Genomic DNA, 14,099 nt, shown 5'->3' with positions numbered 1-14,099 from the left:
AAATGATAATGAAAACACAATGGTTCAAAATCTGTGGGACACAACAAAGGCAGTCCTGAGAGGAAAATATATAGCGGTACAAGCCTTTCTCAAGAAACAAGAAAGGTCTCAAGTACACAACCTAACCCTACACCTAAAGGAGCTGGAGATAGAACAAGAAAGAAAGCCTAAACCCAGTAGAAGAAGAGAAATCACAAAGATCAGAGCAGAAATCAATGAAATAGAAACAAACAAACAAACAAAAACCCAATAGAACAAATCAATGAATCTAGGAGCTGGTTCTTTGAAAGAATTAATAAAATTCACAAACCCCTGGCCAGACTTATCAAAAAGAAAAGAGAAAGGACCCAAATAAATAAAATCATGAAAGAAAGAGGAGAGATCACAACTAACACCAAAGAAATACAAACAATTATAAGAACATACTATGAGCAACTCTACGCCAACAAATTTGACAATCTGGAAGAAATGGATGCATTCCTAGAGACATATAAACTACCACAACTGAACCAGGAAGAAATAGAAAACCTGAACAGACCCATAGCCAGTAAGAAGATTGAAACTGTCATCAAAAATCTCCAAACAAACAAAAGCCCAGGGCCAGATGGCTTCCCAGGGGAATTCTACCAAACATTTAAAGAAGAATTAATTTCTATTCTCCTGAAACTGTTCCAAAAAATAGAAATGGAAGGAAAACTTCCAAACTCATTTTATGAGGCCAGCATCACCTTGATCCCAAAACCAGACAAGGATCCCATCAAAAAAGAGAACTACAGACCAATATAGTTGATGAACACAGATGCGAAAATTCTCACCAAAATACTAGCCAATAGGATTCAACAGTACATTAAAAGGATTATTCACCACAACCAAGTGGGATTTATTCCAGGGCTGCAAGGTTGGTTCAACATCCACAAATCAATCAATGTGATACAATACATTAATAAAAGAAAGAACAAGAACCATATGATACTCTCAATAGATGCTGAAAAAGCACTTGACAAGGTACAGCATCCCTTCTTGATCAAAACTCCTCAGAGTGTAGGGATAGAGGACACATACCTCAATATTATCAAAGCCATCTATGAAAAACCCACTGCAAATATCATTCTCAATGGAGAAAAACTGAAAGCTTTTCTGCTAAGGTCAGGAACACGGCAGGGATGTCCATTATCACCACTGCTTTTCAACATAGTACTAGAAGTCCTAGCCTCAGCAATCAGACAACAAAAGGAAATTAAATGCATCCAAATCAACAAAGAAGACATCAAACTATCACTCTTTGCAGATGATATGATACTATATGTGGAAAACCCAAAAGACTCCACTCCAAAACTGCTAGAACTTGTACAGGAATTCAAAAGTGTCAGGATATAAATCAATACACAGAAATCAGTTGCATTTCTCTACACCAACAACAAGACAGAAGAAAGAGAAATTAAGGAGTCAATCCCATTTACAGTTGCACCCCAAACCATAAGATACCTAGAAATAAACCTACCGAAAGAAGCTAAGAATCTATACTCAGAAACCTATAAAGTACTCATGAAAGAATTTGAGGAAGACACAAAGAAATGGAAAAATGTTCCATGCTCCTGGATTGGAAGAACAAATATTGTGGAAATATCTATGCTACCTAAAGCAATCTACACATTTAATGCAATTCCTATCAAAATACCATCCTTTTTTTTTTTTTTCAAAGAAATGGAACAAATAATCCTAAAATTTATATGGAACCAGAAAGGAACTTGAATAGCCAAAGGAATATTGAAAAAGAAAGCCAAAGTTGGGGGCATCACAATTCTGGACTTCAAGCTCTATTACAAAGCTGTCATCATCAAGACAGCATGGTACTGGCACAAAAACAGACACACAGATCAATGGAACAGAATAGAGATCCCAGAAATAGACCCTCAACTCTATGGTCAACTAATCTTCAACAAAGCAGGAAAGAATGTCCAATGGAAAAAAGACAGCCTCTTCAATAAATGGTGTTGGGAAAATTGGACAGCCACATGCGGAAGAATGAAACTGGACCATTTCCTCACACCACACACAAAAATAGACTCAAAATGGATGAAATACCTCAATGTGAGACAGGGATCCATCAAAACCCTTGAGGAGAACACAGGCAGCAACCTCTTTGACCTCAGCCACAGCAACTTCTTCCCAGGAACATCGCCAAAGGCAAGGGAAGCAAGGGCAAAAATGAACTCTTGGGATTTTATCAAGATCAAAAGCTTTTGCACAGCAAAGGAAACAGTTAACAAAACCAAAAGACAACTGACAGAATGGGAGAAGATATTTGCAAATGACATATCAGATAAAGGGCTAGTGTCCAAAATTTATAAAGAACTTAGCAAACTCAACACCCAAAGAACAAATAAATCCAATCAAGAAATGGGCAGAAGACATGAACAGACATTTCTGCAAAGAAGACATCCAGATGGCCAACAGACACATGAAAAAGTGCTCCACATCACTCGGCATCAGGGAAATACAAATCAAAACCACAATGAGATATCACCTCACACCAGTCAGAATGGCTAAAATTAATAAGTCAGGAAATGACAGATGCTGGCGAGGATGCGGAGAAAGGGGAACCCTCCTACACCGTTGTGGGAATGCAAGCTGGTGCAACCATTCTGGAAAACAGCATGGAGGTTCCTCAAAATGTTGAAAATAGAACTACCCTATGACCCAGCAATTGCACTACTGCGTATTTACCCTAAAGATCATACAAATGTTATGATCTGAAGGGGCACATGCACCCGAATGTTTATAGCAGCAATGTCTACAATAGCCAAACTATGGGAAAAACCTAGATGTCCATCAACAGATAAATGGATCAAGAAGATGTGGTATATATACACAATGGAATATTATACAGCCATCAAAAGAAATGAAATCTTGCCATTTGCTATGACGTGAATGGAACTAGAGGGTATCATGCTTAGTGAAATAAGTCATTCGGAGAAAGACAACTATCATATGATCTCCCTGATACAAGGAAGTGGAGATGCAACATGGAGAGGTTAAGGAGGTAGGAGAAGAATAATGAAACAAGATGGGATTGGGAGGGAGACAAACCATAAGTGACTCTTAGTCTCACAAAACAAACTGAGGGTTGCTGGGGGGGTATTGGGAGGGGAGAGGGGGATGGGAGAGGGGGGAAGGGAGGTGGGGTTATGGACATTGGGGAGGGTATGTGCTATGGTGAGTGCTGTGAAGTGTGTAAACCTGGCGATTCACAGACCTGTACCCCTGGGGATAAAAATACATTGTATGTTTATTAAAATAAAAAAATTAAAAAAATATCCTCCTCCTCAGTGTATGGATTGTTGTCCTTAAGAGCAAAAGGCTCTAGGTTTCCTAGAGTAGGTTTCCTCCTACTCTGGAGATCACTTTTTTTTTTTTTAAGATTTTAAAAATTTTATTTGACAGAGAGAGACACAGCAGGAGAGAAACACAAGCAGGGACAGAGGGAGAAGGAGGCTTCCCGCTGAGCAGGGAGTCCAATGCAGAGCTCCATTCCAGTACCCTGGGATCATGATCTAAGCCAAAGGCAGAGGCTTAACCACTGAGCCACCCAGGTGCCCCTGGAGATCACTTGTATTTTTGTTGTTTTGTTTTGTTGTTTTTTAAATTTATTTATTAGAGAAAGTGAGAACATGAGTGGAGGGGCAGATGGAGAGGGAGAAGTAGACTCTCCACTGAGCAAGGAGCCGGATGCAAGGCTCAATCCCCAGGACCATGGGATCATGACATGAGCCAAAGGAAAATGCTTAACCAACTGAGCCACGCAGGCACTTTTTGTTCTAGTACTTTTCCTTTCATCTTATCAGCATCTATTACTTAATGCACCTAATAAGAGCACTAGAATGTTTTCCTTTGTTGCTTCTTTTTTAAGTTCAACTCTACCCTCAATGTGAGGCTTGAACTCATGACCCTGAGCTCAAGAGTCATAAGCTCCACTGAGCCAGCCAGCTCCCCACTGCTTTTTTTTTTTTTTTTTTTTTTTTTTTTGGTAAGATTTTATTTACTTGACAGGGAGAGGTCACAAGTAGGCAGAGGAAGGCAGAGAGAGAGGAGGAAGCAGGCTCCTCACTGAGCAGAGAGCCTGATGCGGGGCTCGATCCCAGGACCCTGGGACTATGACCTGTGCCAAAGGCAGAGGCTTAACCCACTGAGCCACCCAGGCATCCCTGCTTTTTTAAAATATAGGCTATAACTTAATGGATTAAGTGATCAGGACAACATTTTAAGCTATCTTCATTTTAAGATTTGTCCAGACTAAGTCTTCAGGGGTCTTCAGAGATCCAAAGAAGTTAACATATAGTCCATACTACCCCTAAACCAATTCTTGAGTAATTTTGGTTGGTTTAGTGACTGGGGCATATTTGCTATTGTCTTCCTGCCTTTCCCAACAGTGTTCAATATATGTTTTATTACAGAAGCACCTTGATGATGTTCTTACATTGTTGGGAGAAGCCTGGTTACTGGGGAGGGCTATTGTGGGGTAACTGCCATCTGCCTAATTCCCAGCCCTAACCTACACAAATGCACATATTCCCATGAAGGCAGATCTGGAGGAAACCAGACTGCCTTGCTGGGGTGGGGTCAGGAAGATGGCCCCACACCCGTATCCTCTTGGGATCTCCTGGGAGCCTTGGTTACTGGAGAACCCCAAGACCCCATCAAGCAGTCCAATTAGAGACTGATTATCTCCTATTTAAAGCTGCAATATTTGGAGGTGGGCTTCTTTCATTCTAGAGAGTACACAGGTGCTGGGGACCAGCCAGAGCTCTCTAGGCCTGGAGGGCCCCAAGTGTTCAAGGGCAGCCATCTGTGCACAAGCTGCACAGGTCCAGGTCGAGGGGCCTGGAACTGTGCATGTATCAGAAGAGTCCAGGTGTCAAGAGCGGGTTTTGGGGATCCATGACATCTGCCTAAATCTAAGTCCCAACTACATAAAAGCACACATTCTTCCTGCAGGCAACCCTGGAGACTGTTTTGCTAGAGTGGGTCCAGGAAAGATGGCTGGGGTACCCTTCATTGAGTAATTACTGGGAGGCTCAATGACTGGTTTCCAAGAAGATATTTTTCTACCCTTTTAAGTTTTTTTTATAGCTGCTCTAAAGATTGAATTGGCATAAAACAGATTAATAACAGATAAAACAGATTAATAGGTGGGAAAAAACCTATTATGGTTTATTACATATGCACAGGCACCCAACAATGACATGGAGACCCAAAGAATGACCAAAGCTTTTGTACATTTTAGACAAAGAAATACATCCCTATGAGGAATTAACAGGACAATTGTGTTCTTTTGTTCAGGAGCTTCAGTTGGTAAGAAATCCTAATCAGGATTTGAGCTAGGGTAATAAATTAGTAAAAATAGCCAGGCTTGTTTATACAGACTACTTGGCCCTGAATTCCTTTTCTCTGCCTTCCTGCCTCCTGGTAGAGCCATGGAAGTTACATTTCATGGGCAAAGGCAGGTCAGAGTGTTTTCCAAGCACTGGCTGTTTAATAATTTTAATTCAAAATAATCAATATGCCCAAGTGGCACCTTTTGGGGTGGCCTGCCCCAGGCCCCTACACTTTCGTCCTTTGCAAACTCCTCAGAAGTTCCAAGTCCTAAAAAACTAAGCTGGTAGATTTTTAGTTCTGAAAATGAGTCAGTTCAGTTAAACTCATTTCAGGAGGGAGTGATGCAGGTGTGTTCCCAAAGTTAGGGCTATGGTGCTATACCAAAATTAAATAAGAGGCATTTCTATGGAAATAAGGAAAAATAATGGTTAATGACTGGAACAAATTATGTGCCAGTTGCAAAGGTAACCAGCTGAGAAGATTTGTAGATGTCAGGATTGAGGCATCTTTAGGTGGAGTGAGGTCAGGCAGTGGTAATCTGATAAATTTTCCTGAAGCTTTATAAACTCTTGACATTTTGAGTGGCCTGCCCATACAGCAACAGACAGGAAGATTGTCTATATGAGAGCTATTGTAGCCTCAGGAAAAAAGGGCAGTTATTGGTTTTCAATTTCAAATAAAACAAAGGGGAATGTTAGTTTGGATATTGTAGCTAGACATTGGAGGAAACTGGAAGAATTCAAGATCTAGTCTAGTTTATAGAAAATGGAACCTCAAAAATAATGAACAGAACTAGAATCTAATGTGCAGAAGTATATATTATAGTTTCAACTGAAACATTTTTCTCTCCATAGTTACCCCAATTTCTATCAGTGATAACCACAGTAAGACTAATTTAAAGTCTAATTTCAATAAAATTGTCTTGATTATTTACATCAGTGCAGCAAGAATAGTGATTTGTCATATAGACTCTTTCAAATTTGCTTTGCTGGGGCTTTTCATAAACAATCTCAGATTGAACTTTTTACAGCCTTTCATAGTTTAGAAGCCAAGCCAAATACTAGCCATCAGACTTCACCTGCAAAAGCTATAGATTTGGGTTACTTCTTATCTTTTTGATGTTCTCAGACTATCATGAGGTTCTTGATCCTCTAGGAAGTGATGTGCTCACCCAGCAAGGATGCTAGGAACTCTGTAAGCAAAGAATCAAGCTGATATTTCCAAGATGCTTATTGGCTCCAAACAGTCAACCTTAGCTCCTAAAAGCTGTCTGGTCATATCAGAATCTATGCATGTCTCTCTCAAATAGGATATTCCAGTCAAAGCCTTGTTATATAACCAGTGTTTCCAATTGTGTTCTGTTCTAAGGAGAACAGATTCTTATTGAAATTATGCAAATATACAGCCATGAAAGCATAAGAAAACTCATTGAGAATTTCCAAATTCTGGAGGGATTGGATAGGGGAAAAAAAAGATAAATTATTCAGTTCTGCTTCCAAAGGTGTAATTTACCAAATTTCTGTAAGTCATAGCTTATTCTTCCAATCCATGAGCATGGAATGGTCTTCCATCTTTTTTTGTCTTCTTCAATTTCTTTAATGAGTGTTCTGTAGTTCCTTGAATACAGATCCTTTACCTCTTTGGTTAGGTTTATTCCCAGGTATCTTATGGTTCTTGGTGCTATAGTAAATAGAATCAATTCTCTAATTTCTCCTTCTATATTTTCATTGTTAGTGTATAAGAAAGCAACTGATTTCTGTGCATTGATTTTGTATCCTGCCACATTACTGAGTTGCTATATGAGTTCTAGTAGTTTAGAGGTGGAGTCTTTCAGGTTTTCCATATAAAGTATCATGTCATCTGCAAAGAGAGAGAGTTTGACTTCTTCATTACCAGTTTGAATACCTTTTATTTCTTTTTGCTGTTTGATTGCTGTTGCTAGGACTTCTAGTACTATGTTGAACAACAGTGGCAAGAATGGACATCCTTGTCGTGTTCCTGATCTCAAAGGGAAGGCTGTCAGCTTTTCCCCATTGAGGATGATATTCACTTTGGGTTTTTCATAGATAGATTTTATGAAGTTGAGTGTTCCCTCTATCCCTATACTTTGAATCATTTTAATCAGGAACGGATGATCTATCTTGTCAAATGTTTTTTCTGCATCAATTGAGAGGACCATGTGGTTCTTCTCTCTTCTCTTATTGATTTGTTCTGTCACATTGATTGATTTGTGAATGTTGAACCACGCTTGCATCTCAGGGATAAATCCCACCTGGTCATGGTGGATAATGATTTTAATGTACTGTTGGATCCTCTTAGCTAGGATCTTGTTGAGAATCTTAGCATCCATGTTCATCAGGGATATTGGTCTGAAATCCTCCTTTTTGGTGGGGTCTTTGCCTGGTTTGGGGATCAGGATAATGCTGGCTTCATAAAAAAGAGTCTGGAAATTTTCCTTCTGTTTATATTTTTTTGAAACAACTTCAGAATAGGTATTATTTCTTCTTTCAATGTTTGGTACAATTCTACAGGGAATCCATCAGGTCCTGGGCTCTTGTTTTTTGGGAGGTTTTTGATCACTCCTTCAATCTCATTACTAGATACTGGTCTATTCAAGTTGTCAATTTCTTCCTGTTTCAGTTTTGGAAATTTAGGTTTCCAGGAATGCATCCATTTCACTAGGTTGCTTAGTTATAACCTATAAATCATAGCTTAAGAGAAAAGATTTTCTTACATCTGGAAAACAAAAGATTAAAAACCAGCAAAATTTCTAACAAAAAGCATTACAAATTATAATCATACTCCTCAGTTTATTCAGTCCTACATAATTAATTTTTGTTGATCTTGATCTTTGTTAGTAGTTTTATGAAGCCATCAGTTTCTCCATCAGAGTCCTGTAAATTCTTACACAATTCAATGGTATGATCTTTAAGTTATCAGAGACCTGTATATTGGAGTACTTGCCAGAGATTTTTCTCTGACTCTCCTTGATGATGAAGCAGTCTTGCCAAAATATTAGAACAATTAACTGTGTGTAAATGACAAAAAGACATAAGAATACCTATGGCTAAAGATCTGATTAGCATTTGTTACAATGCAATTAATAAGGAAATTTGGTTATTTCTGTGACACACAGCACTTCAAGATAATAACTAGAATTAAAAGTGATAACATACCAAGACACATCAGATTTTTAGGAGTTTCATATAATTTCTAGGACCCTTACATTTTAATAACATATATCTCCACAAATTTAATCTAAGAAGATTTAGCATCACTTTTTTGACAACGCTTCCCATGTAACTTAATATACCAAATAAACTTAATTAACTTATTATCTCTTATGAGAACAAATCCTTTTAGATATTCCAGGGATCTGCTAAATATTTCAAGGTTAGTTTCTGGTCAAAAGACTTCATTTTAGGGGTGCCTGGATTGCTCACTTGGTTGAGCATCTGCCTTTGGGTCAGGTCATAATCCTGGAGTCCAGGGTTCAACTCCCACATCAGCCTCCCAGCTCAGTGGGGAGTCCGAGTCTCCCTTTCCCCTGCTCCTGCTCTTTCTCTCTCTCTCAAATATATAAATAAAATCTTAAAATTAAAAAAAAAAAGACTTTAAAGTGGGATTTGGGGAAGGTTTTTGAAAAATATATAAAGACTTGGGCATTTGATTAAATAGGATCACAGATCACTATGAAACAATACTTGGTAATCCATTTAACCAAAGTGGCAATTAAAAACTTCACGGACAAATACAGACAGTTAAACACTTACAAAAAGCCTTAGCTCTTTTAATGTTGAATAGAGATATCTTAAGTAATCAAAGACCTGAAAAAGACAAAATGTATGGGGTGCCTGGCTGGCTCAGTTGGAAGAGTGTGCAACTCTTGATCTTGGGGTTATGAGTTTGAGCCTCACATTGGGTATAGAGATCACTTAAAAATAAAATCTTAAAAAAACAAAAGATAAAATGTAGAATATTTGTTTTTCTAGATATATTCCATTAAAGGTAAAGAAAAACATTTCTTTATAATTTTTTACTAAAAGATGATCAATCTAAGAAAATTTTTAGCAGAAAAGACAAATTTTAATTTTGTACCAGCTTACTTTGATATTAAAACTAATTTCTAGTCATTAAGGTGTGATGGAGCAGAAAAAGAATGCATACTTGGAAGGAAAAAAAAATGTATAAAGTGGATTTCCTGGAAAGAATGCTGCTGATTATGGACATTTTACAGCTGATGTAATTTTCTAAATGGCCATAAATTTACAAATGCAATATGAGAGTAGTTTTAAAAGGAGATGTTGGGTATATCGGGATCATTACGGGTATCATTTTCTTTGAAATTTCTTTTCAGCTTAACAGTATTCATTGTTTTTGCACCACACCCAGTGCTCCATGCAATACGTGCCCTCCCTAATACCTACCACCTTGTTCCCCAACCTCCCATCCCCCTCCCCTCAGGTTGTTTTTCAGAGTCCAGAGTCTCTCATAGTTCACCTCCCCTTCCAATTTCCCTCAACTCCCTTCTCCTCTCCATCTCCCCATGTCCTCCACGCTATTTGTTATGCTCCACAAATAAGTGAAACCATATGATAATTGACTCTCTCTGCTTGACTTATTTCACTCAGCATAATCTCTTCCAGTCCCATCCATGTTGCTACAAAAGTTGGGTATTCATCCTTTCTAATAGAGGCATAATACTCCATAGTGTATATGTTCTAATAAATTTATTTTAATTTTAGCCAGCTTGACCATACATTAAAATTTCTTTTTAAAAATGTTTAAAGCTTTTATTTATTAGAAAGTATAACCGAGGGGAGCAGAAGCCAGAGGGAGGGGGAGAAGCAGACTCCCCATGGAGCAGGGAGCTTAATGCGGAGCTCAATCCCAGGATCCTGAGATCAGGACTTGAGCCTAAGGCAGACAATTTAACTGACAGAGTCACCTGGGAATCCCTAAAATTCCTTTTAAAAAATTCCTTTTCAGGGCACCTGGTGGCTCAGTCAGTTAAGTCTTTGGCTCAGTTCATGATCCCAGGGTCCTGGAATCAAGCCCCTCATCAGGCTAGCTGCTTATCAGGAGACCTGCTTCTCCCTCTCCCTCTCCCACTGCTTGTGTTCCCTCTCTCGCAGTGTCTCTGTCAAATAAAATCTTAAAAAAAAATTCATAAATAAAGTTTGTCTTAAGTCTCTCCTCCTTAAGTAAACAGCCTCAGCTTCACTTTAGGGCAAAATTATTGGCTTTATTTCCTCAACAAAAATGCATCTCATTCCTCATACCTTCTTTTACCAAAAGCACTCCCCCTTTTCTTGCATAAGGAATTTATTTTTTAAAGCCTTTTTTTGTTTGTTTGTTTGTTTGTCTCTTTTTTCTCCTGGGAGCTTTAGGGTTTCAGGTCTTATATTCAGGTCTGTAATCCATTTTGAGCTTTTGCTTTAATTCCAGTATAGATAACATACCACATTACATTTGTTTCAGGCACACAATATAGCAATTCAGCTATTCTGTACATCACTCAATGTCCTCAAGATTAAGTCTACTCTTAATCCTTTTCACCTGTTTTTCCCATATCCTTCCCTTCTGGTAAAACTATCAGTTTGTTTTCTGTAATTAAGAGTCAACTTTTTGGTTTGTCTTTTTCCCTTTGTTCATTTGTTTTGTTTCTTCAAATCCACATGTGAATGAAATCATGTGGTATTTGTCTTTCTCTGACTTACTTCACAGCAGTATACCCTCTAGCTCCATCTGCATTGTTGCAAATGGCAAGATCTCATTCTTTTTATGGCTGAATAGTATGGCATTGTGTATATACACCACATCTTCTTTATCCATTCATCTGACAGTGGACACCTGGGCTGCTTCCATAACTTGGCTACTGTAAATGCTGCTGCTATAAACATAGGGATGCATGTATCCCTTTGGATTTGTTTTTGTCTTCTTTGGGTAAATACCTAGTAGTGCCATTGCTAGGTCATAGGGTAGTTCCATTTTTATGTTTTTGAGGGATCTCCATACTGTTTCTACAGTGATTGTACTAGTTTGCACTCCCACCAACAGTGCAAAAGTATGCCTTTTTCTCCACATCCTTGCCAATAGCTGTTGTTTCTTATGTTGATTTTAGCCATTCTGACAGGTGTAGGTGATGTCTCATTGTAGTTTTGATTTTGCATTTCCCTGATGATGAGCATCTATCTTTTCATGTGTCTGTTGGCCATCTGTATGTCTTTGGAGAAATGTCTGTTTACTTCTGCCCATTTTTAAACTATTTGGTTTTTTGGTGTTGAGCTTGATAAGTTCTTTATATATTTTGGACACTAACCCTTTATCAGATACGTCACTTGCAAATATCTTCTACCATTCTGTAGGCTTTTAGTTTTGTTGATTGTTTCCTTTGCTGTGAAGAAACTTTTTATTTTGATGTTGTCCCAATAGTTTTTTTCTTTTGTTCCCCTTGCCTTAGGAGACATATGTAGAAAAATGTTGATAGAGCTGATGTCAGAGAAATTATTGCTTGTTCTCTGCTCTAGGATTTTTATGGTTTCAGGCCTTATCTTTAGGCCTTTAATCCATTTTGAGTTTATTTTTGTATATAGTGTTAAAAAGGGCCCAGTTTCATTCTTGTGCATGTAGCTGTCCAGTTTTTCTAATATCGTTTGTTGTTCTTCCTTTTGCATATACTTGCCTCCTTTATCAGAGATTAATTGACCATGTAATTGTGAATTTATTTCTGGGCTGTCTGTTTGGTTCCATTGATCTGAGTGTTTATTTGTGTGCCAGTACCTTACTGTTTTGATTACTACAGATTTGTGTAGTATCAGTTGAAATCTGAAATAGTGATACCTCCTGCTTTGTTTTTCTTTTTCAATGCTGCATTGGCTATTCCAGGCCTTTTGTAGTTCCATGCAAATTTTAGGATTGTTTGTTCTATGAAAAATGCTTTTGGCATTTTGATAGGGATTGTATTAAATGTGTAGATTGCTTTGGGTAGTATGGACATTTTAACAATATTTGTTCTTCAGTCCATGAGCAGGGAATGTGTTTCCATTTCTTTGTGTCTTCCTCAATTTCTTTCATGAGTACTTTAGAGTTTTCAGAGTACAGATCCTTTACCTCTTTGGTTAGATTTATTCCTAGGTATCTTATGGGTTTTGGTGCAATTTTAAATGGGATTGATTTCTTGATTTCTCTTTCTTCTGCCTCATTGTTAGTGTATAGAAATGCAATTATACATTTGAGATTCTATAGTGCATTGATTTTATATCCTGCCACTTTGATGAATTCCTGTATGAGTTCTAGCAGTTTGGGGTAAAGTCTTTGGGGTTTTCTACATAGAGTATCATGTCATCTGCAAAGAGAGAGAGTTTGATGACTTCTTTGCTGATTCAGCTGCCTTTTATTTCTTTTGGTGTCTGATTGCTAAGGCTACAACTTCTAGTACTATGTTGAACAGCAGTGGTGAGAGTAAACATCCCTGTTGTATTGCTGACCTTAGGTGAAAAGCTCTCAGCTCTTCCCCCATTGAGAATATTTGCTGTGGGTTCTTTATATGGCTTTTATGATATTCAGATATGTTTCTTCTGTCCATAAATTACAGAGCTTTTATCAAGAAAGGATGCTTGGATTTTGTTAAATGCTATTTCTGCATCTATTGAGAGGATCATTATAGTTCTTGTCCTTTCTTTTATTAATGTAGTATCTCACATTGATTAATTTGAGGATGTTGAATCACACTTGTAGTCCAGGGATAAATCCCACTTGGTTGTGGTGAATAATCCTTTTAATGTACTCTTGGATCCCACTGACTAGTATTTTGCTAAGAATTTTTGCATGCATCTTCATCAGGGATATTGGTCTCTAGTTCTCCTTTCTGCTAGGGCCTCTATCTGGTTTTTGGATCAAGGTAATTCTAGCCTCATATAAAGAATTTGGAAGTTTTCCTTCCATTTCTATTGTTTGAAACAGCTTCAGAAGAATAGGTTTTAATTCTTCTTTAAATGTTTGGTAGAATTCCCCTAGGAAGCCATCCAGCCCTGGACTCTTGATTTTGGGAGATTTTTGGTTACTACTTCCATTTCTTTGCTGGTTATGGGTCTGTTCAGGTTTTCTATTTCTTCTTGTTTCCGTTTTGTTAGTTTATATGTTTCTAGGAATGCATCAATTTCTTTGAAATTGCCTAAATTATTGGCATATAGTTGTTTTATTCTTATAATTGTTTTCTGTTTTAATTGTTTATATTTCTTTGGTGTTGGTTGTGGTCTCTCCTCTTCCATGATTTTATTTATTTGGGTCTTTTCTCTTTTCTTTTTATAAGTCTGGCTAGGGGTTTATTGATTTTACTAATTCTTTCAAAGAACCAGCTTCTAGTTTCATTGATCTGTTCTCTTCTTTTGAGTTCTGGATCACTGATATCTTCTCTAATCTTTTTTCTCTTCTCCTGCTGGACTTATGCTTTATTTGCCATTCTTTTTCTAACCCCTTAAGGTGTAAGGTTAGGTTATATATTTGAGATTTTTCTTGTTTCTTGAGAAAGGCTTGTATTGCTTTATACTTCCCTCTTAGGACTGCATTTTTTTTTGTTTTGTTTTTAAAGATTATTTATTTATTTGACAGACAGAGATCACAAGTAGGCAGAGAGGCAAGCAGAGAGAGAGGAGGAGGAAGCAGAATCCCCGCTGAGTGGAGATCTTCTGCTTAGATGACCTGTCCATTGTTATGAGTGG

The sequence above is a fragment of the Mustela lutreola genome, chromosome 10, assembly GCF_030435805.1.
Source record: "Mustela lutreola isolate mMusLut2 chromosome 10, mMusLut2.pri, whole genome shotgun sequence".
In the NCBI taxonomy this organism is placed as follows: Eukaryota; Metazoa; Chordata; class Mammalia; order Carnivora; family Mustelidae; genus Mustela; species Mustela lutreola.
Note: the sequence above shows the minus strand (reverse complement) of the source record.